The sequence below is a fragment of the Girardinichthys multiradiatus genome, chromosome 8, assembly GCF_021462225.1.
Source record: "Girardinichthys multiradiatus isolate DD_20200921_A chromosome 8, DD_fGirMul_XY1, whole genome shotgun sequence".
NCBI classification, from domain to species: Eukaryota; Metazoa; Chordata; class Actinopteri; order Cyprinodontiformes; family Goodeidae; genus Girardinichthys; species Girardinichthys multiradiatus.
The window spans coordinates 29,772,477-29,794,453 of record NC_061801.1 but is presented as its reverse complement, the minus strand read 5'-3'; the positions used below and the strand labels follow the sequence as shown (position 1 = coordinate 29,794,453).

The following is a 21,977-nucleotide window of genomic DNA, read 5'->3' as shown; positions in this document are numbered from 1 at the left end:
ATACTATCAGTATTAGAATTTTAAACATGTTTTTCTAGTAAGGCCTAAGAGTACCCTATAAAATGTGAAATGTATTGATTGAGATTTTGATGAAACCAAAGCACCCATGGCAGCAGTATGTATGATTATTTTTACCAATACATCTCAAGGGAGAACATGCATTACGTTACATGTGTTGACTACCAAAGTAGTATTAACATAATTCCTTTGCTTTTGCATTTAAACATACTATAAGTTAATTTTACCTGGCATTTAATGAAATAAGAAAATACCAATAAATGGAAATAATAAATCAGACACTGCAATACATACATTTGTACTTTATACCTTGTTGTTTAGCTCACATGAAGCCAGCATGATTACTTTCTTTCTCTATCCTCTGTTTCCTCCAATGCTGCTTGAAAAACATTCCATATTGACCATTACAGTTATAGTGATGGTGCTTATTGGGCAGAATATTATACCAATTGGCCAGAGATCAAAACCAGATAAATCTTTCCTTAATAGGCTCCGATGTACGATCAGCAGGTCAAATACTGAAAAATCCTAACTACCTCAACACTAAGAACTCCTACTATTTTCAGTCTAAAAGTCTTCAACCCACAGCATGCCTTCATGCACTTTTTTTGTTTAATAAAAACCACACAATGATGGGCTTTAAGGCTTAAATGAAAATAATCATTTTCTGTTAGATTCAAAACTACAACATTTATTGGAGAACTTGCAGCACATTTTTCCCTCAATGGCGTACAGTCCATAATAAATATCTGAATCAGTCAAAATCAGAACTGGAAGGTCATATCATATTTTAAAGTAAACCGATAATCAGTATAATCTAGAAAAATGCTGATCAGTGAATCTCTAGTTTTAAGACACCCTTACATAGGCGGAATGGGTGATGCTCCTTTAGTTTTGTCTCATGACTAAAAACTTTTGAAATAGCTAAATATACATGAAAAATGTATCCTGGTTCCAGCCAACTGACTGGTAGTGCAGAGCAACAGGTGAGCCTTAAGGCCTTTAGATGAACCAGTGACTTTGATACAACCAAATAAGACCTCATATCTCCTCTGACATCTAATTAAAAGAACTGTAAACCGTAAAAACGCTCTCAGGGAAGACAAAGGTGGTTTCGAAAGCATTGCTTTTTAAAATCCTGTTATACTTTGATATTCATAAATTGCCCAAGGCTATTGCTAATATGCAGAAACTGAATGCATTAATCTGAAATACCAAATGTTACACCCAGAAGTACTTTGCAGTTGCTAAATTGTTACGATATTGGAAAGACAAATGCAATATCGTGCAGCTCCAGATTCCATTATAGCAATGAGAACCACACTGTACAACTCTGCACTACAAAAGTATAAGGTTATCCCGAGCTGTCAGAATCACATGGACTTCTGGTCAAATTCATCCAGTGGCATATTTTATATGAGCCCCAGAGTAGATTTCTGCTAGGTGCTCCCAGTGAAAATAAATCATTCTCAGTTTTAAGATAAACAAACTGATGGTTTTCGGAGTCAAAGCGGATGAATGCTTTGACTAAAGTTTTATTTTAACAGGCTGAAGATTCATTGGCTTCACTTGGGGAAAAAAAAAAAGCCCCAAACCTGCTTTGAAGTTCCGCTCTCTGTGGGCGGTAATGTGGCATGGCATTCAGCCAAAGCCCACAAACATAAGGATTAAATAACGCCTGCCCAGTGTCCCTGCTGAGGAATTCATCTTATATGCTAGAATAAGAACTAAATATGCAAAATGCACATATGGATGTGTATTTAACTACACACGCCACGCACACACTTGACTTCTTGACAGATCTGCTCAACTGTCAACATATGAGCTCCCTGCCTGGAGAGATGACTTTTAAGTCTGGGCCTGAGAGGGTGAATTTGTGAGTGAATTTCTGCACTAAGTGTATGAAAGTCAGTGTCAGATGTGGTTATTTGCTCTGTAGCTCCGTGTGTAGGTTTATCAGCTCATAAAACATTCATTTTAATAAGAAATTGCATTTCTGTCATCTTAAAGTTCAAATAAACTGCAGGAATATGCGTAGGTGTATTTGTGTAGCTTGTATGTCATTTATAGCTCTGAGGGTTTAGGAATGAAACCAGAACATGACAACATGCAGTGAGGGCTAGTAGAAACTGGTCATGCAAATACTGAAACATAGACGAATCTTTTTCCATGTTGGATTTTCCATCTCTGTAAAAAACACAAACACTTCACAGCAAGAGTGGGGTGTGCCAAATAACCAAAGAGTACCACTGCATAAAATGCCAAGACATATGTTTTTTGTAATATATAAGGAAGCACAAGACATTGTTTTAGTATAAAGTCTGCAAAATGCATTTTGTATCTGTAAACATCATGTTTTCTGTTTATAATAATTTATTATTATTATAGAACTAAAGTGGATAATGAGGCATTAGTTATCTAGATAACTTTGCCTTCTTCTTCAGCTCGTGCTCTGTGTTTATTATTGACTTTAACTAATCAAGAAAGGAATAAATGCTTGTGCTGGTTATGCTTACAGAGAGAACTATGTACCTTTGTCCTGAGTTTAGTAAGACATACTCTGAGTGCAGAACAAGAGAGGAATCTAGCCTTCACGTTCTTCTGTTATCAGACCCACACATCTGTCAGAAACATACCTGACATCTTTTGACGGCGAAACTTTTGTATTTGTCAGAGTTGTTACTAGAAGGTGAGTGTCGTTTCACCTCTGACAAAAGCGGACGTTTTGCTGTCGAAACATGTCAGGTATGTTTCTGACAAATTTGTTTGCATGATAACAGAAGAACCTAAAGGCTATACCAAATAGAGACTGGATGAATTTTACTGGAATAATAAGAGGAATCTGTTAAAATACAGTCTGGCTGTCTGAGGATAGTCTGTTCAAACTGTTCTTGAAGAGTTAAAGGAACTGTCGTAGCCACAATCTTTCCTGCTGTCTTAATCAAAGTTACAATCAAAGCCTTTGATTTTACAATTTAGGTATCAAACCAGCATGCAATGCTACCTTAAAACTGACTCAAGTGTTACTCTGTAAAAAATAATCACAATATCTGTACAAACACCAAACAATCTGAGTGTGCGGAGAAAACTGAGATGGTGATGGATTTGAGCACAAACATTGTTCACTTGTGTTTGCTAGCTGAGGTCATTATCAATGTGAACGACCAGATTTTTGAAGAACTTCACTTGTCTTTGGATCTCCACAGCTGTTCTTGTTTCTAGCTCACATTTCACTAATTGATCCATGTTTCAAATCAGCTCACCTATTTTCACTCAGGAGAAACTGTCATTACGAATGCAAACAACATTGTATTTCCCTCTCTGTGAGGTGGTGCTGCACAGTGGCACAGTTGGTAGCACTGTTGCCTTGCAGCAATAAGGTCCTGGAGTCTTTCTGCATGGAGCATGTTCTCCCCATGCATGTATGAGTTTTCTCAAGGGACTCCTGCTTAGGTTAATTGGTATCTCTAAAATTGCTCGTAGGTGTGAATGGTTGTTTGTCCTGTGTGTCTATGTGTTGCCCTGCGGTGGACTGGCGACCTGTCCAGAGTGTACCCCGCCTCTCACTCGTAGACTGCTGGAGATGTGTACCAGCTCCCTGTGACCCTGTATGGAAGAAGCAAACCTCTCACCACCACATGCACAAATCTTTTACCCATTACATTGCATTAACAAAAAAAGATCATCAAAGATACACCATAAAGTTGGTATTTTATTTACACCTCCCCACTAGAGGCTGACATTTTTTCGGGAGTCCCACAGGTCATGGGATTCCCACGGGAAACCCGCGGGACGGGAGACAGCATCAGTAAAGATCCCGTGATTGGGACGGTACAGGATAAAAAATGAACGGGAGCAGACGGGAGCGGGAGCTAACTAATAGGAGGGAAAATAAACTAGGATCAATTGTCCTTGGAAATGTAAACTGAGACTTTGTTATAAACTTTAGAATCAGAATCAGAATCAGAAAAGCTTTATTGCCAAGTACGTTTTTGGACATACAAGGAATTTGTTTTGGCGTAGTCGGTGCAATACAGTACAAATTAAACAGTATAAACATATCTACAATATAATATAAATATATGTGCACAGTTTTAAGTGAGTGAGAGTAAATATAGAGCAGTATAAGATGCAAGAGCAATACAACAGTGCAGGTGATCATTGTGCAAGTAAAGCAGTGCAAGTAAAGCAGGAGTCCAAGCTGAGCGTTAATGTAACGCATAGAGTTACAGGTTACAGGTGTCCTGTCAGCAAAAAAAGGGGGGGTGTGGGGGAAAGGGAGAGTGTCAGGGTGGTTTCCGGGCTTTGTTAACCAGGCTGGTGGCAGATGGGAAAAAACTGTTCTTGTGGCGTGAGGTTTTGGTCCGGATGGACCGCAGCCTCCTGCCAGAGGGGAGAGTCTCAAAGAGTCTGTGACCGGGGTGGGAGGGATCAGCCAGAATCTTCCCGGCCCGCTTCAGGGTCCTGGAGGTGTACAGTTCCTGGAGCGACAGTAGACTGCAGCCAATCACCTTCTCAGCAGACCGAATGACACGCTGCAGCCTGCCCTTATCCTTGGCTGTAGCAGCGGCGTACCAGATGGTGATGGAGGAGGTGAGGATGGACTCAATGATGGCTGTGTAGAAGTGCACCATCATAGTCTTTGGCAGGTTGAATTTCTTCAGCTGCCGCAGGAAGAACATCCTCTGCTGGGCTTTCTTGATGAGGGAGCTGATGTTTGGCTCCCACTTGAGATCCTGGGAGATGATGGTTCCCAGGAAGCGGAAAGATTCCACAGTGTCAATTGTGGAGTCACAGAGGGTGATGGGGGCAGGTGGGGCTGGGTTCTGCCTGAAGTTCACAACCATCTCCACTGTCTTTAGAGCGTTGAGCTCAAGGTTGTTCTGGCTGCACCAGTCCAACAGATGGTCCACCTCCCATCTGTATGCGGACTCGTCACCATCAGAGATGAGTCCGATCAGGGTGGTGTCGTCCGCAAACTTCAGAAGCTTGACAGACTGGTGACTGGAGGTGCAGCTGTTGGTGTACAGGGAGAAGAGCAGAGGAGAGAGAACACAGCCTTGGGGGGAACCGGTGCTGATGGTCAGGGAGTCAGAGACGTGCTTCCCCAGCCTCACGCGCTGCTTCCTGTCAGACAGGAAGTCAGTGATCCACCTGCAGGTGGAGTCGGGCACACTCAGCTGGGAGAGCTTCTCCTGTAGCAGAACTGGGACGATGGTGTTGAAGGCAGAGCTGAAATCCACAAACAGGATCCTGGCATAGGTTCCTGTGGAGTCCAGGTGCCGGAGGATGAAGTGAAGGGCTAGGTTGACTGCATCATCTACAGACCTGTTGGCTCTGTAGGCAAACTGCAGGGGGTCAAGGAGGGGGTCGGTGATGTCTTTTAGGTGTGAGAGCACAAGGCGCTCAAAGGACTTCATCACCACAGAGGTCAGGGCGACGGGTCTGAAGTCATTAAGCCGTGTGGTCCTTGGCTTCTTGGAAACAGGGACGATGGTGGAGGACTTGAAGCAGGCTGGCACATGACATGTCTCCAGTGAGGTGTTAAAAATGTCTGTGAAGACTGGAGACAGCTGATCAGCGCAGTGCTTCAGGCTGGCTGGTGAAAAGGAGTGGGACAGGACAGGATTTTTTTTGTTATGCTGGCCTGGGATTGGGATGGGACAAGACATTTTTCTGTGGGAGCGGGATGGGACAGGAGAGAAAATCCACTCCCGTGTCACCCTCTACTCCCCACTGGCTCTGCACCCACCAGCAAAAAGGAAATCCATTGTGATGAGCAGTGATTGTGACTGCTCTGAAAGGTTTTCCGAGAAAAGAGGAGCAGTACCAGAGGGGAGGAAGAAATGCGATGATGGCAAGCATGTGAATCTGTAAAAATCCCTGCAAAAAAAGAAGTGTCTGGATATGTGCTGTTTCATTAAGGAAGCTAGGCTGAGAGTAGTTGTACTGTACCTACAGCAATAACAAGCCTGCAGCGAAATGACAGCCTGGCTGGGAATCACCCATCCGCTCCATAACCAAACACTGAAACTATCAGCAGTGAGTGTACGGCAAGAGGTCACAAAACTTCAAACTTGAAGAATCGAAAGATCAATTGGAGAAAATAAGAAGCAGAGGGAACTTTATAGCTTTGCAACTCAACACGGCTGTAGCCTGGAAAATGGGGTCAAAGTTCAAACTGTAGCTTTATGTCTGGGCTGAGAATGGAATAGGGCCATAAAACAGAGCAAGACCTACAGACTTACACTGTTTTTCCACAGAATATATACACAATTACAGTGTCTTGCGAGAGTATTTATTTCCTTGATTTTTTTTCTTTTTCGCAGCTATCATTTTAAAGCCAAAAGGTTTATTTTATTACTTACATAATGTTTTTCACAAATAAAAGTCAGAAACTCCTGGCATACATATGTATTCGACCAATTTTACTCTGATAGACCTAAATAATATCAAGTGTCAGAAGTCACCAAACTAGTAATTGGAGTTCACCTGTGTAACTGAATCTCATGTTTCTTAGAAAACATTAGAGAACAAACAGCATCATGAAGACCAACCTCAAACGTATCATGGCATGGCCATCCACCTAAACCTTAATAAGAAAAGCGGCTAAGAGGCCTGTGGTAACTTTGGAGGAGCCTCAGAGATTCACAGCTCAATGGGCACATCTGCAGACAAGACAACTATTATTTGTACACTCAAACAATCTGATCTGAAGTACAGCCAGAGGTGTCATAGAGTAGGCCCAGTCAAAGTCCAGGCTGAAATTCAAACCATGTGTACATAGATGTGTACATCTAAGCCCAAAGGACTTGTGGCAATCATTGCATCATAAGGTGGCTCATAAGTATTCACGCACAGGGGATTAATACAAATGAATGTTGTTTTATTGGTAAAACACTTTGAAAACCTTGTACCATTTTCGTTCTACTTCACAATTATGCACTACTTGGTCTATCTACATAAAATTCCAATAAAATCATTGAAGTGTGTGATATTTGTGTGACAATATGTAGAAATGTTCAAGGGTGAGGAACATATTAGTAAAACTTAATTTATTTATGTTATTCCACTGTTTCCACTTTGTCATAAATCTTTTATCATTTTGGATGTAAGTGTGGCTGTGTGTGTGTTTTTAACACAGCTCCAAGTAACACTGTGATGCTGTGAGGCAATAAGAACCGTGTCTATCAGACCACACCAGCTGCTCAGCAATAAAACTGTGTAGGTGACAAATCCAAGTGGAGCTTGGGTTACACTCATTGACTAGTAGTCAAAGAAAAATATTTCATACATTGAGTTTACCCTAGCAATACCACAATCACTACATTCATGTAATTGTATATAAAATGTTGTTTAAATGTATGATTCTCTGGCCATGAAATGTAAAAGAAAACAAACATGGAGGCGATGAAACAAGGCGGAACATTGTGATTAGTTCCTAAACACTAGAGCTCCCAGGTCCGTCAATTTGACTGCTTTGAAAGTTTGACATGCCATAACTCTGGTTTATAAAACTCGTATCTTCCTGGCATCCTGACTTTTTCTAAACCTATGTGTTGTTTATTCTTATGTCTTTATTTTAAAAAAATAACAAAGTAAATAAAATATTTAAGTATTTTTATCTCTAACTACCACAGTTGCTATTTTGACGGCCCTATTATTTACATTGATTTTGAGTATACGCGTGAGTGATGCCTAGCCACTGCCACTCAAGAACGCAGTCTGAGAAGGAGATCGCTAGCATCCTACAAATGTCTTCTAGAAGAAGATTTTCTCATGAGACATTGGAAATGCTTCAAACATTAGATGATCGTGATTCTGGGGGCGAGAGGGATTCTGACGACTCTTGGTCAGTATTCAGTTCCAGAGAGTGAGCCTCTCCCGGCTAAAAAAAGACGAGTGGTCCCATCAGCCGGAGGGGGTGACGCATTTATTCAAGGTAGTAAAAGATTAGCCTATGTAATGATTTTATCATTTTAGGCTATAATTTACAGATCAGTAAACTAAAAATCTATATACTATCCATATAGCAACAGTGCCACAATTAGTGCAGGTTCAGAGACAGGGAGACGAGTCAGGTGCCCAGTGCCCAGCTATAAACCCAGCAAACCAGCTCACTGGTAGGAGAGAAACTACAAATCAAGGTACTTATAATGGACAAAGGAATAAACAATGAGTTAGGCCATAGATAGGTATAGTAGCCTAATAACAATGATCTATTCTGCGCTTTACAGCATCACAAGTGTACACCTGAGAGGGAGGAGGAGATAGGAAAGGATGGCACTGTGTGGTGGTGGTAGGGGGGGAAGAAAGAAGAGGAAGGCATCAGAGCCAGAACGCGTTGACAGAGCGCCAGATCCAAGATTCCACTACTCTGTTATTTTTCAATACTATTTATAAATAATGATGAAACATGATAGATTTTGATCAAATACTATTATTAATCCTTGTCAAAACCATGATTTTATCGCATGAATGCTGATGTCATCACTCGCGATGACATCAGCATTCAGAAAGCTAGCTGTCAAATTGACGGGTTTGGGAGTTCTAGTAGTGTTAGAAGTCTGAGAGTCCTAGTGTTAATGTCTATGGTTTACAAAAACCTACAAACAATATTTATAAGCAGCACATTAGATTCGAACATAAAAAACATAAAATGGATGTTTTTTTGTAATTTATACTTATACTTGTGTTTTTTTCAAACTGATATGAGTGTCTGGCTACTTTAATTTCAAATTGGGAAAGACAAGAGAACATGAAATTCAAGTAAGGCAGTACACGTGCCCTTATCTACAGTTAGAGCAATACTTAAAAGATTTATAACACCTGGAAAGCTGGTAAGCAAGGCTTATAATGGGCCGAGCTTCATTTTTTCCTTCACTAACAATGAGGAGAATGGAATGGGAGGTTAAAAAGAGTAAGAAAACTAATATGATGTTCTGAAAACACGTCAGAAAACACATAAAGCTACAGTCTTCCTTAAACTCATGTCTTGATCCTGCAAAAGATCTGTTCATGTATTGCAGTTTGCTGAAGTGCTGGGCTAATACTAGAAATGTTCAGCCTTCTTTTTTTGACTTGTTTATAATTTGGTTCATAACCTACTCCAATGCAGAACTAGTTAATTGTGTGTGTAAGCAGAAAAAATGTTGTCCTTATTCATAAACATAGGACTTTACTTTGAATATTGTAAAATATAATCCTCTGCACAGCTCTTGTACACAGCTTTTTGGCAACAGCGAGTTCAGCAGGTCACCTGAAACAGACAGAGAGCTTATTGGCATCCTGGTCCAATACGTCATACATTGTACACATTTTTACCACGGTTGCCAATAATTGTGGAGGGTGGTATGATTGCAAAGACAAATAAATTTCCACTACCGAGATCCTTTACTTAAAGTTGATTCTAATTATAAGTGTTGTTTTTGGCAATATCGTGTATGGTTACAAAGGCATGTATGATTATAAGTGATCCAGAGCTCATTAATTTGGAGGAGCAAAAGGAAAGTTAAAGTTAAACTTATTTAAACCCTTCCAGACACTGTCACAGAGAACCCCACACTCCTTCAGAAGGTTTTCAAAGTGAAGATTTAAGCAGGTCTTTTCAAAACATTAAATAAATGTGGTTTTGGACCTGCCTGTCGTCATTGAATTTAAATAATATATGCCTTACCAAAGGCTTATGTAAGAAGTAATACTTTCTTTGTAAATATTTTTCTCATCCTTAAGGTGTTAGAGGTACTATATGCTGGCTTTGGACACATTTGTTGCCATTGCCAACAAGATTAAGGAATTTTAAAGCACTCATTTTAGAGCACTTTGTTAGAATTATGAATCTGAGAATATTATTTAATATTTAATATTAATATTTCATCAAATAATATTTCGGTCTGTTAAGGGTTGTCCTGTGAATACCAGCCCAGTAAGGCGATGGTATTAGGACAAAATAGAAAGGTGTGAGACGAGCTCTGACATTATTGAACAGCAAAACTCTGCACATATATGGAATGAATTCACACAATTTCTTAAAGTACAAGAATTTATTAACAAAAATAAGTCAACTCAAAGTCAAACATATTTCAATCAACAAACTCTTTACTATGCTAAAACAATCCAACTAAATTACCAAGCAGAATTAAAGAATAGGGAATATTAATGGGCTATGTCCAATATAAACAAGTTGATTAAAGATGATTGGAAATTATGACCAAAAGAGTGATGCAACATTACCATGCAATGTTATTTATGTTTGAGAACCAAGGATTATCTTGAAGGATCTGGAAATGAAGTTAAGTTAATCTTGGAACTAACTTAGACAATAATTGGCATACCTTTAGACAACCATTCACAATGCAAGATCAGGTAAAATATTATTTTAATAAAGATCTGCTGAATAAAACCAACCTTCTGGATGACCATTCCTCAGCGGTGTCTAATTAGCTGCCTTTATTTATTGAAATAATATTTGAAGAAATATTATTAAGGGAGTATTTTGGAAAAGAGCCAAATCTTTCTGGAGAAATGGGGCTTAATGGTGTTTACTTAGTTATCAAATCTAGTAAATGATGTTCAGGGACTATTATTCACCAGCTTGAAAACTAACAACCTTTCTGTTAAATACTCTTTAGTAGCAAGGACGTGTTCTTACCGGTTAGCAGTTGAGCTAACAAAAGGAGCCAATAGCTTAGTACCAGAATTAACACATACCTTTAAAATACTAGGGTTAATAAAAGGGTTAAAATGCATAAGCGCGGACGGCGCATTATGAGCAATCTTCTGTGTTTAAAATCACCCTTTAAATAAAGTTTGTCTTAACTTTAAAAACATACAAAGAACACAAACAGGGCACGTGTGCTGCAGATAGCCTGCTAGCACTAAGATAGCCGAGTTTCACACAAACAAAACTTCATAAAATGAAAAATGTTTAGATCATTTCATCCTAACTGTTAATCTGCCCAAACCTAACCTCGTGAACCGTGGTGAGGAAACGTTGTCCAAGGGCGAAGTTTGAAGAAACGTCCACAGTCAAAAAGCAGTTAGCTTTCAGCTAACCTGACCTCCATAGCTGTGGCTTGAAAGATGGCTCGTTCTGTCGTACCAGAGTTCTGTCATTACCGTAAACTTGTTGTTTCTACAAGCCGAGTCTGAAGGAAGGACAACGGCCCGCACCACCGTGTCATTACCGTAAACACGGTGGTGCGGGCCGTTGTCTTTCCTTCAGACTCGGCTTGTAGAAACAGCTTCTCTACTTGGGATTTCTCTACGACACAGTTTTGGCAGGCCTCGGAGAGAAAAGGTAAGCAACTCTTACACCTTAATTTCCCCGTTCATGACTGAAAATACCGGATACCCAGACAGTATTTCATTCATACTTATCTTTGCATATGATCGATGATCGTATGACACTCTTGGATCCAGTTTGAAGAGTTTATGTCTTTTTGCCAGCAAAAGACATTAGCGCGCTTGTCTCTCCTATCCCGATGATCACGGGTGGAAGAGGGCGGATGTAGCAACAGCTGTGCTTTTATTTGGGTAGTGGCATCACAGGAAGTCCGCAGTTATCCCGTTTCCTGGCTGTGCCGGAAGAAGGTTAATGCACTTTATTTTGAAAGTTCCAGAAAAGTCCGTACCAGAGTTTAATGTTGAAATCCATGGCTGTGGGTCCCAACAACTTTAAGTCTTATATCATTTTGGTCCAAAATCAAGTGCCTTTCATTGCTTTGTTTGGTGTGACAGATGGAGTGCCAGAGCTGAGAAGTTCACAAAGAAATGTTTGCTTCACTGATAAATTTTCTTAACTAGAAAACAAATAACTACCATCTTATACTAAGTGGGCTGAAAAAGTAAAAAATTACCTCAAACTTGAGGGACTTAAATATTATTTTGGGGCTCTGTGAATAAGCTTTACATGGTTTGGAGACTTTTCCTTTCCCATTTGGAGGAATGTTTTTAAACTAAAGTTATGCACACAGTTATAAAAACATGTTAGTAGGTGAAAAAAGCCGTTCAGCATTTTAAACACTCATGGCAAAAAAAAATTAAATTGTGTGACTGACAACAGAGTCACAGAAAAAGTAAGCAAAAAGAGTCAATAAAAAGTATGTGTCCTGATTGAATGGAACAAACAACTTTAAGTAGATGTTTTCTGTAAGATGCTATCAGACTCCCATTGTTGAACAGGAATATTGGCCCACTCTTATTTACAGCGCTACTTCAGTTTAATTAACCCACTCAAAAATAGTATGAATATTGTGCGTTTTGGCAAGGTCCAAACATGTAATCGCAAACACAGAAAAGTATGTGGAGACTAGAGCTGCAGGATATTATGAAAACCTACAATATGCAATAGAATTCGTAAATGTGATATTGGATATGTCTTGCAACAAATGTACAAATAATTAAAAAGCTAAAGTCTAAAGTGATGTGTAATCTATCAAGTTTATGAAAGAAAATAAAAGTTATAATATTCATCTCAATGACAAGTTTTTATTGTAAAACTTGTCTTTGGCCAACGTCTGTTATTTTTGCAATGTAAAAACTTAACTGTAGTTTTCTAACGAGTTGATCACCCTACCACCCCCTTTACCTTCTATAAGTTTTTTTTATGGTGCATTAAACAAGTTCCACTGTATGCTGCACAAACAAGTATCACCAAATACCCTGAATGCATGGAGCTTACATAATTAGCATTAACATTTATTACAGTCCAAGCAGTTCCTTCCAAAATGCATAGTGCATACGGTGATATTGCAAAAATTACAAATTTGTGATACATTGTGCAGTCCTGACCTAAAATATTTTTCTCTTGTAAATGCTGTTTCTTACTATACAATGACAGACTTCAAAATGTTTAAAACCCTGCCCAGATTGATGGCCAGCAACAATTGCTTCTCTCATCTCATTTCTTATATCTTTCCTTCGAAGGTGTTGTTAGCACACCCCTATACACCAGTACACCGCCAATACTGCTGCTTTTAATTAAGAGCATTTAATAACCATTTAATGTCCCTTTAAAATTTTATGCAAGCAGATAGCTTGTACTTCCTATTGCTTCATTGACAGCCATTAAATTTTCTTTTTAATGACTAATTGTATTATCTTATGAATTGCTATTTTGTTGGATCCCACTTGTAATTTAAAACCGGATGAACATTAATGTTTTGCACAAAAAATTAAAAGAAATCCACAAAATCTTCTTAAGATATTCTTTAAATTAACACATGACATAGGCTTACATTTGTACTGATTGCATGGCTGTTGTGTCCTGCAGCTCACTGCCTCTGCAGGCTGCTGGGTACTACTGCCCTGATTGTCAGCATCTAAACTAAAATCAATACACAGTCACAGCTTGTGTTCCAAGTTGGGATTTAAATTTCTGTGAATGAGGTGGTGAAACTAAACATGCAGTTTATTTCTGCAGTCTGAATGTGATTAACAAGGTTCATCAGAGATTACATTTACAGATCCATTTTTTTTTTTTATTGTTCTTTTTACAAAAGCATTATTAATAAAAGGCCACCTCAATGTTCTTGCAGATCTGAAAGTGCAACAAAAGGCAGCTTGTGGTTAGTTTTTAAAGTTGTCAATGGGAGAGAATCAGTATGCTCTCCAGTGGTGAGAATATTCAACAAGACAGGGAGCGTGTGATGCTTTGACACAGACACGACGCTTCCTAGGTCTGAATTGAGAAACCTTCTAGCACCTGGTTGAGATGTGTCGTGTTGTGATGTGAATGCAACATGGTTTGCATAGATATTTGATATTTTCTTGATGCAGTCTTACACAATGTATGTCTATTAACCAGTTTTGTTTTATTATTTGTAAAATCTAATATTCATGCATTTTAATTCATAACATTAAACCTGGAAATAAATAGCTACCTATCCTTACACTGGCTCAAATTTATATTCAGTTGGGCAAAAGTCTATCCCATTACAGTAATTCTGAATAGAAAGCCATTAAAGCGTCTTAAGTGAGAGGATCTAGGCCAGTTTATTTATTTATTTAGTTTTTGTAAAGCGAGGCAAGATCAAGGACCTGTGCAAGTACCAGATTAATCTTACAGTTGTCTCATTACTTCAGTTAATAACTGTGTTAGTCTCCCTCTGCTATAGCATGATTTCATCTCAGTGTAAAAACAACCACACAGGAGGAGGCATACAGGAAGTTTGCAGCTGCCGCTCAGGGAATTGTTTCAGTTCAGTCTGTAGGGTTTTTCCACCTGATCGATTTTGATGGAATCGTAACCAAAACTCTACTGCTTTCTCCTCTCCTAAAAGAAACAATGACAAATTTACAGCTTTTCTACTGTAGAGGACCAACTAAATTTCAGTCCTATTTTTTAAGTTTTTTAAAGTGTCTACTTATATTTGTCAATTCAGACTAGGTATCACATTTTTCAGTTTCCATTTGCGAGAGCATGCAACGCTTTTAGATCACATTTGCACTTGATTAACATCAAAGAGGCATCAGTTTTACTCGTGAGTGTATGAGCTGCAAGGCAATTCTATCTCTTAGCCATGAACTTCCGTAAGTACACTACTTTAAGAAAAAAAAAAAGAGATCTCTAAATTACTTGTTCTTTGGTGGAGGATATCTAATTAGTGTAATTGTTACTGGGGAGAGACATCTTGACAAATAACTCTTTTTGTTTCTTTCCCATGGGCTTAGGAGAGAAAAAGACATAGCACACATCTAATTAGCTGATAAAAAATTGCTGAGCTAATATGCATCTGAAGATACAATCTGGAAAGTAGTCACTCTCCATATTAATGTAGCTGTGTGCCATCCCATGGTACAAAGTGAGTCGACTGTCTGTGGCAAGGACACATTTTTACGCCTTAATGCTTATTGCAGCCCAGCTTTTATAGCAATTCTAATAAACACATTACTCACAGGCGCTGGCCAAACTCTGAATGTCTTCTACTTGTACAAATTGCATCTGAGTCTCACTGTCTGCCTTTTATTTTACTCAGACTTACAGATAAATTCCGGCCACATTTTGAAAGCAAAAGGCACCGAGGGTTAATTACAAAGCACCCCTAAAGATAAAATAATGCAAATCCAAATAATTGTGCTGAAACGTGCTAAAGCATGTAAAACACTGAGACTGGTCTGGACTGTTTAGCGGTTCTGTGTTCAGGACGTTTTGAGAAGATCTAAAATCAGGACTGGATGATGAAATATTTTAGACTGACATGCACCCCTTACAGTCTGACAGAAAGGCTATTTTACAGATGTCTGATAACAAACTAACTACTGCACTTCATTTCCACCAAGGAATTTCAACATCAGGTTTAGGTGTAGCCCAGAGAGATTTGTGCCTGATTTTGTACCGCTTTCACCCAATTATACTAATTTTAGCCAATTCAGATTTCTCTTTAAAAACTACAATAAACAAAACCGAAAATATTTTATTCCTCACCTTCAGCTTTCTGAATGGTCATTTATTGTTTAAATTACCAGTGGAAGCAGTTGTCATACTGCCTGTCTGAGAGATCAGTAAAATGGAGTTTTACTATTTTAAAACAAAAACAAAATATTAAGAGAGGGTCTTTAGTATCTAATAATAATCATTAGCACAATTAGCATCTCTAACTTGAAATAGTTTCTTTAAAGAATCCAAACCCTTACCAATTTTGTATGATAAAAGCCCTTAAATACATCAAGTGTTTTTGTCTTATCTATCTATCTATCTATCTATCTATCTATCTATCTATCTATCTATCTATCTATCTATCTATCTATCTATCTATCTATCTATCTATCTATCTATCTATCTATCTATCTATCTATCTATCTATCTATCTATCTATCTATCTATCTATCTATCTATCTATCTATCTATCTATCTATCTATCTATCCCTATAGTGCAGTATTTTATACTGATTGGCATGCATTAACATTTTAGTATGTCCTGCTCCACATCAAAATGGAAACAAATTTGTTTAAAACTAGTAGAATGTGTTTATGGATTTACATCCATGCAGTGTTGTTTGGTTAAACAAGCTAAATGTAAGACAATTTCAAGTAATCTGAAATATGTGCAATCAGTGTTCTCAGTTAATACAACCCAAGGATCACGTAGCTGGAAACACTGCTTATTTTTCTCCCAATATCTCCCAATTATCCATATCCATGAGTGGTTAAAAGTAGCCTTTTCTGTGATGTGACAAGCTCAGAGCCTACATTTAAAACTTTTATTTTATTTTATTTATCTTGGCTTGCTATGCTTATTTATATTTTTGCACAAACCTTTAAGCTTTATAAGACACAACCAGAACCCAGTAGTACCCATCAGTTCTCAGAGAAAAGCAGTGATACAAAAAGCATTATGCATTACGCTACAGAGAAAAAACTGATTTTTTTATATCCCCACATACAACCAGATTTTTTTTTCCCACTTCAGCCATTTTCAGACTGTGAAGTAAAGAAGGGTTCTGCATTTGGTTTTGTTCAGCTTGGCCAGAGGGCTTTGTAACTTTTTCTTTTATTGAAAACAAGGGATAAACAACAAAACAGCACAATTTTCACCTCAGATAATATATACTTGGAGCATATACTCCTATCTTATTCCCCATCTCAAACCAATCCCACTCCAACACAAGAGGTTACTGCTGTCATTAACTGGGTTTTTCCTTCTACATTTTGTCCCCATTCTTATAGCAGGTACTAGGAGCCCAGGGTGACTGTGTTTGTTTGTCTCCCTTTTATGTCCTTTCAGATTCAGCCAATCTAGGTAGATAGAAGCCCTTCCTAACTCTGGTTCAATTATGGTTTCCCCTTTTTAAAATAAAGTTGTTATTTTTTCCTTTTTATTGTCACACCGTATTCTAAGATTGGCATTGGGAACTGAACTAAAATTTAAGACGCCTTTAGCTACATAGCTGTTTAAAAAACTTGGCTTTTTTAATAACTAATTTCTATATTTGACTAGTCTAGTGATCACTTCTACTGTGAAATATTGATATATAAATGCATTGTGCTGTGCTTAGTGTGGTACGGTCCTAGTTTCAAATCTGTTTTTTTTTTTGCTCCAAAAACACTTGTCTTGAAAATTTCACAGGTGAACGTGTTGACTAAAAACAGGTGAGTGTCCTTATAAGGTATAAAAGGAGCACCGCCTAAAGGCTCAGTCGGAAATTAATGATTATTTTGCTAATTGGTTAATCTGTCAACAATGTTTTCAATTAATCATCTAATAATTGCATATCAAAAGGTGCTTAATAGGAGACTTTTTACAGAATTTGAAACAAGTAAAGCTAAAGCTATGCCACTTGAGGAATTTTGGATAGAGCATATTTATAGACAAACAAGATATTTCTTCTTTGCAATCCAGACCTGTCTCCCACTAAATGAAGAGCAAAATATAATAATGGAGAACTCGGTCTGTTGAGCAACTGAAGTTGTACATCAAGCAAGAATGGGAAATAATTCCAGTTACAAAGATTAAACAATTAGTGTCCTCAGTTGCCAAACGCTTATTTAGTGATGTTAAAAAGAAAGATGATGTAACACACTGGTACACATGCCTCTCACCGATAGAGTCTGGAACATGTTGTAAGCATCAACTTCAAAATGAGACATTACATGCTAAACAGCCAACACACAAATGGTGACATATGTTGGACTTGATTACCATTTTCAAGGTCTTTGTAACTGATGTTGCCATATCTGATCACTTTTCTGTTATCTTTGAAATCATCATTTCCATCGACTCAATTAGCCAAAGAGATATTAAAAGGAAACAATTTTTTTAAGGACAGTGTAACTAAAATCTTTAACCAAGTTTACTCTTCCACTTCTACTTTGTCTTGTAGCTCAGTAAATAACCTGGTAGATAACTTTCATTCTAAAATTTCAGACATTATTGATTCCATTGCTCCCATTATGGTAAAGGTTGTTTCTGGTAAAAAGAAATCTCCATGAAGAAATGCTTCACCCGTGACAAGTGAAAAAAGGGAGTGTCTGAAAGCGAAACAGAGGTGGCGAAACACTGAACTCCAGGTTGTCACTGGGACATCTATTAAGAGAGACTTGACAGATAACTTACATTTAAAAAAATGCAAGGGAACCCTTCTTCTATAAAACCATCAACAAAAACATTACTAATGCTTGTACCTTGTTTGCTACAGTCGACAGATCAAAGAGCTGTCCTGTATTTGTTGCATCTGAGCTGCATCTACCAGGGCCTGCAATGAATTTGCTAATCTGAAATTTAGAAGTAGTCTATGCATCAATATCAAGTCCAGTACCAATGTTGTGTCCAATCAAAACAAATCTGGACAAATTGACACATTTCTACGGAATCAACTACAAAAGGTCCTCCTGTTGCTGTCTTGATATTTTACTCACAGCTTTATTTAAGAATGTTTTGCCTGTTATAACGTCTGACAAGGAGAAATGTTAGATTTTATGTTTAGAAAATAAGGGCCTAAAAGCAATGAGTGCATTAATGAGTAGGTTAAAACTTTATATTTTACAGCGTGGGGCTCGTTCAGCACTACAGTACTAAAGATGACAGAAAAAGCTATAAAAGAGAAGGAGAAACTATTAACTGAAACATCATTCATTTCAGCCTGAAGTCCAACCTTCCTTTACTTTTCTTTACTTTTCTTTATCATGCAACTGCAATGTCCTTATTTTTATGTTTTTTGTCACTGCAATGTATTTCTTTCATCGTGCAAAGCACTTAGAATGGGCTTGTTGCTGAAATGTCCTATACAAATAAACTTGCCTTGCCTTGCCTAATAAACAGCAATTTTGCCAGGTGGGTTTCCCCAAGCAAAAACAGCAATTATCAAACCAGTTGAAACAGGATAATATGGACAAGCTGTTAAATTACAGGCCCATTTCACATATTCCATTCATCATCAAGGTTATTGAAAAAGCTGTCTCAATAATTAAATACCTTCTTAACAATGACATGCAGTCATGTTTCCATGCTCACCATAGCACTGAGACTGCCCTTATCAAGGTGTTCAACGACACCCGTATAAATGTCTGTGGAAGAGCCCCAGTGCTGGTATTACTGGACCTCAGCGCAGCATTCAACACTGTTGATCACATTGTATTATTGGAGCGACTGGAAAACTGGGTTGGTCTTTCTGGTTCAGCACTTGGTTGGTTTGAGTCTTACCTGAAAGACAAGGATGTGCAATAACCTGCAGGGTTCGTCAAGGTTCCATCCTGGGACCCTTCCTATTCAATATCTACATGCTCCCCCCTAGCTTAGATCTTAACAAACAACAATATAAGTTACCATAACAACGCAGATAACATACAGTTCGCATTACACCAGGTGACTTTGAACCTATTCAAGCCTTAGGTAGATGCATAGAACAAATCAATGCATGGATGTGCCATAATTTTCTTTGGTTGAATAAAAACAAAACAAGGGATTCTTTTTGCACCAAAGGAGCAATCGAGGGTCAGCATGCAGCTTCATTAATTACAGAAACCACTGATCAGATACAAAGTACGGATGTACTGATGGACTCAAAACTGAATCTCCCAAGGCACATACAGGTCCTTCTCAAAATATTAGCATATTGTGATAAAGTTAATTATTTTTCCATAATTTAATGATGAAAATCTAACATTCATATATTTTAGATTCATTGCACACTAACTGAAATATTTCAGGTCTTTTATTGTCTTAATACGGATGATTGTGGCATACAGCTCATGAAAACCCAAAATTCCTATCTCACAAAATTAGCATATTTCATCCGACCAAAAAAAGAAAAGTGTTTTTAATACAAAAAACGTCAACCTTCAAATAATCATGTACAGTTATGCACTCAATACTTGGTCGGGAATCCTTTGGCAGAAATGACTGCTTCAATGCGGCGTGGCATGGAGGCAATCAGCCTGTGGCACTGATGAGGTCTTATAGAGGCCCAGGATGCTTCGATAGCGGCCTTTAGCTCATCCAGAGTGTTGGGTCTTGAGTCTCTCAACGTTCTCTTCACAATATCCCACAGATTCTCTATGGGGTTCAAGTCAGGAGAGTTGGCAGGCCAATTGAGCACAGTGATACCATGGTCAGTAAACCATTTACCAGTGGTTTTGGCACTGTGAGCAGGTGCCAGGTCGTGCTGAAAAATGAAATCTTCATCTCCATAAAGCTTTTCAGCAGATGGAAGCATGAAGCTCCAAAATCTCCTGATAGCTAGCTGCATTGACCCTGCCCTTGTTAAAACACAGTGGACCAACACCAGCAGCTGACACGGCACCCCAGACCATCACTGACTGTGGGTACTTGACACTGGACTTCTGGCATTTTGGCATTTCCTTCTCCCCAATCTTCCTCCAGACTCTGGCACCTTGATTTCCAAATGACATGCAGAATTTGCTTTCATCCGAAAAAAGTACTTTGGACCACTGAGCAACAGTCCAGTGCTGCTTCTCTGTAGCCCAGGTCAGGTGCTTCTGCCGCTGTTTCTGGTTCAAAAGTGGCTTGACCTGGGGAATGCGGCACCTGTAGCCCATTTTCTGCACACGCCTGTGCACGGTGGCTCTGGATGTTTCTACTCCAGACTCAGTCCACTGCTTCCGCAGGTCCCCCAAGGTCTGGAATTGGCCCTTCTCCACAATCTTCCTCAGGGCCCGGTCACCTCTTCTCGTTGTGCAGAGTTTTCTGCCACACTTTTTCTTTCCCACAGACTTCCCACTGAGGTGCCTTGATACAGCACTCTGGGAACAGCCTATTTGTTCAGAAATTTCTTTCTGTGTCTTACCCTCTTGCTTGAGGGTGTCAATAGTGGCCTTCTGGACAGCAGTCAGGTCGGCAGTCTTACCCATGATTGGGGTTTTGAGTGATGAACCAGGCTGGGAGTTTTAAAGGCCTCAGGAATCTTTTGCAGGTGTTTAGAGTTAACTCGTTGATTCAGATGATTAGGTTCATAGCTCGTTTAGAGACCCTTTTAATGATATGCTAATTTTGTGAGATAGGAATTTTGGGTTTTCATGAGCTGTATGCCAAAACCATCCGTATTAAGACAATAAAAGACCTGTAATATTTCAGTTAGTGTGCAATGAATCTAAAATATATGAATGTTAAATTTTCATCATTACATTATGGAAAATAATGAACTTTATCACAATATGCTAATATTTTGAGAAGGACCTGTAAAGGCAATTACTAAGTTGACCTTCTATCACCTGAAGAACATTTCCAGGAATAATAGACTGATGTCCCAACAGGTCCTTGAAAAACCCATCCGTGTGTTGTAGCTTTAGTCAAATTGATTACTGCAACAGTGTCTTCACAGGTCTGCCTAAAAAGTCAATCAGACAGCTGCAGCTGATCCTGAACATTGCTGGTAGCATCCTCACTGAAACTAAGAAAGTAGAGCACAACGCCCCAGTTCTGAAGTCCTTACACTGGCTCCATTTATCTCAGAGAATAGACATTAAAATATTTCTGTTATTTTAGAAATTACTAAATGGTTTAGCACCAAAATAAATTAAAGATTTGCTGTCATTGTATGAACCTTCCAGACCACTTCTGGTTCAGGCCTACTCTGCATCCACAGAATCAGAACCAAACATGGAGAAGTGGCATTCAGTTCTGATGGTCCACTAATCTGGAACAAACTCCCAGAAAACAGCAAAAATTGTGAAGTTACTTTAAATCAAGGTTAAAATGCCATTTGTTTAGAATTGTCTTTGACTGCTCTGTTTAAACGATAACTGAAACATCATTAACTTAAGTCTTTAGTCCAGCTTTTCTTAACTTTCCTTTATCACACCACTGCAGTGTACTTTTTTGTTTACTATTATGTTTTTAGCATGCAAAAGACTTTGAATTGCCTTGTTGCTGAAATGTGGTATATGAATTTAACTTGCCTTGCCTTGCCTTACCAGTTACCCCAGTGTTGCCCAAAGGCACACGCAAACAAAGGTGCTGCTTAGGAATCCCAGGCCAACATGGGGCCCTCAAGATCCCCAC

At 38.6% G+C, this 21,977-nt stretch overlaps 1 protein-coding gene across 2 annotated transcripts in view; it reads right to left on the bottom strand.

Annotated features, from left to right (window-relative positions):
• Positions 1-21,977, bottom strand: part of mmp17a (matrix metallopeptidase 17a) — a 159,527-nt gene that overhangs the window by 116,004 nt on the left and 21,546 nt on the right. The window lies entirely within an intron of this gene.